Here is a 2738-nt window from a genome sequence, read left to right as displayed (position 1 = left end):
GAGGGGCTGGAGCATGTCCAGGGAAGGGAATGGAGCTGGGGGGGCTCAGCCTGGAAAAAAGGAGGCTCACGGGGGACTTTCTGTCTCTCCACAACTCCCTGACAGGAGGTGGCAGCCAGGTGGGGTTGGGCTCTGCTCCCAGGGAACAAGGGACAGGACAAGAGGAAAGGGCCTGAAGCTGTGCCTGGGGAGGTTTGAGTGTTTGAGTTGGCCATCAGGAGGAATTTCTTCAAGGAAAGAGTTGTGGAGTCCCCATTGCTGAAGATGTTCAAGGAACAACTAGTCATGGCATTCAGAGGATGGTCATTATAAGGTTGCAAGTTTGTCAGAGGCTGGACTCAAGTCTTGGAGAGATTTTTCAACCTCAGAGAATATGGGTTTGTGGTGCCTCCCTAGGAGGACTGGGAGGAACTGGGTGGCCTGAGAGGACAATTGGAGGCAACTGGGAGTCTTGGTGAGGGGTGTGGTCGCCCACTGGGAAAATTGGGGGTAAACTGGGAGGTCTGTGAGGCAATGCCCCAAGGTACACCAGAGTCTAACTGGGCCATCATGGCCACTAACCCCTCTACCCTGCTGCTCCTGGTGGATTTCATGGACARTTGTAACCCTTGACTGACCCCCACCAGGTACTGGAAGGCACTGGGAGCTACTGGGACTATGTTGGGAGCCAACTGAAGACACACATGGAGCAAATGGAAGATGCTGGAACCATGTTGGGGGTACTGGGACCACAACTGGGACGACTGGAACCATGCTGGGTTCATACTGTGAGTGTCTGGAATCACACTGGGGGCATCTGGTATCACACTGGAAGTGCCTGGGGTCATAGTCGAATCATTCTGGTAGTGACAGGAATTAACTGGGACCATTGGGAGTGTGACTGGGATCATACTGGGGAGTGGTTGTCATCATATTGGACTCACACTGGGGAGTTACTGGAAGGCACTAGGATCATATTGAGGGGAACTGAAATCATACTGGGATCAAACTGGTATAATTCTGAGAGTGACTGGAACTATGCGGATGACTGGGAGCAATGGGAACCACACTGGGAATGGCTGGGATCACACTGGGACGGTAACTACACTGGGAGCGCCACGGCACGAGGCGCCCGAGGGCGGGGCGGGCCCATGCAGATTTATGCTAATGAGCCCGCGGTACCAGCGAGTCGCGGAGTCGGCGGCGCAGAGCGGCGGCGCGCGGGGCAGCGCGGGAGGAAGTGACGTCACGATCAGCGCGGAGTGGCGGGAGGTTTGAAAGGGCGCGGCGGCGGCGAGTGGCGGGCGTGAGGGCACGGCCCGTGAGGGGAGCGGCGGGGGAGGGGGTGTTCGGGGGGACCCGGGAGAAGCGGGGGGTCCCGGGCACCTGGGTCCGCCCTGAACCCCCGTCCCCTCCAGCCCCGCCGGACGCCTGAACTCACCCTGACCCCGCGGTGGGCTCGGTCTCGCCATGCCCCGGCCCAAGCCCACCCCGCGACGGCGCGCCCCACCCCCAGCCCCGCCATCGCCCCAGCCGCGGGCACGCAGTGAGTGAGGGCTGGGGGACTCCCCTTCTAAACATCCCTTATGGATCTGCCACATCGAGCCCCCTTTTAGGCCCCCCTCTAGAGCACTCGTATGGAACCCTCTATAGAGCTCCCCTTATGGGCCCTTCCCCACGTAATTCCCTCCCGCCCCCTACTTGTGCCCTGTATACCGCTATACCTCACCTATAGTCACTCCACACTCCCTGTCCCCTATACCCTATTCCCTATGACCCCCCATACTCTGTCCCCTATAGCTCCCTTATATCAGCCGTCCCCTGTAGCTCCCTATAGATCCCTCATGCCCCCTGTCCCCTAGAACTTACAGATCCCTTAACACCCCACAGCTTCCCCCTGCTCCCTATATCCCCCATAGATCCCCTATAGCCCCCTGTGTCCCCCCAGGCCCTATAGATCTCCTATACGCCCATGTTCCCTCAGAGCCCCCCATCTGTGCCCCCCCCCAAGCCTAATAGATCCCCTAAACCCCCCACACCCAATGTCCCCCAGGGCGCCGTCCCGGTCAGCGAGCACTGCAGGAGATCCGCAGGTACCAGAGCAGCACCCGCCTGCTGCTGCGCTCTGGCCCCTTCGCCCGCCTGGTGAGAACGCCCCACATCCCAAAATGAACACTCCTGCACCCCAAAATCCATGRACCTCCCAATTTCCCCCACAGAACCTCCCCAACATCACCCACAGACTCCCAAACGCCCTTTGGACCCCACAAATCCTCTCAGATACCCATCAATCTACTTTGGGACCCCTAAATCCCTCTAGGACCCCCCCGAATCCACCCCAGGACCTCCAGCATTCTCTGGGTTCTCCCAAATCTGAATGGATCCCCTTCCTGGGATCCCCAAATCCACCCCGGGAGACCTCAGATCAACCCTCGATGACCCTGCAACCTCCCCCAGAGCCTCCAAATCCACCCCAGAGCCTTCAAATGCACCCTGAGTCCCCACAGAACTCCCCCAAATACTCACTGGGACCCCTCAAACAATCCCTAGGACTCCCCAAATCCAGCCTGGGACTCCTGAAATTCAATCTAGAACCCTCCCCTTGGACCTCCCCCCAAACACCCCTAGGACCCTGCAACCCCCTTGAGCCCTGCCAAATCCACCCTGGGAACCCCCCTAAATCCTCACTCAGGACTCCCCCAGATACCCATTGGGACCCTCTAACCACCTCCATAACCCCCAAGTTTCCCCCCAGAACC

At 59.1% G+C, this 2738-nt stretch overlaps 1 long non-coding RNA gene across 1 annotated transcript in view; it reads left to right on the top strand.

The window, feature by feature from the left end:
- LOC130587124 (uncharacterized) overlaps nucleotides 1-1460 on the top strand; it is a 6417-nt gene extending 4957 nt beyond the window's left edge. The window contains exons 2-3 of the long non-coding RNA XR_008966755.1: nucleotides 627-767; nucleotides 1398-1460. This is a non-coding gene — a long non-coding RNA (uncharacterized LOC130587124). The remainder of the gene's footprint in view (nucleotides 1-626; nucleotides 768-1397) is intronic.
- Nucleotides 1461-2738: the final 1278 nt, after the last annotated feature.

The sequence above is a fragment of the Malurus melanocephalus genome, unplaced genomic scaffold (genome assembly GCF_030028575.1).
Source record: "Malurus melanocephalus ecotype Western Australia unplaced genomic scaffold, MMel_1.1 scaffold_1559, whole genome shotgun sequence".
Lineage (NCBI taxonomy): Eukaryota > Metazoa > Chordata > Aves > Passeriformes > Maluridae > Malurus > Malurus melanocephalus.
This window is presented reverse-complemented; position numbering and strand designations above follow the sequence as displayed.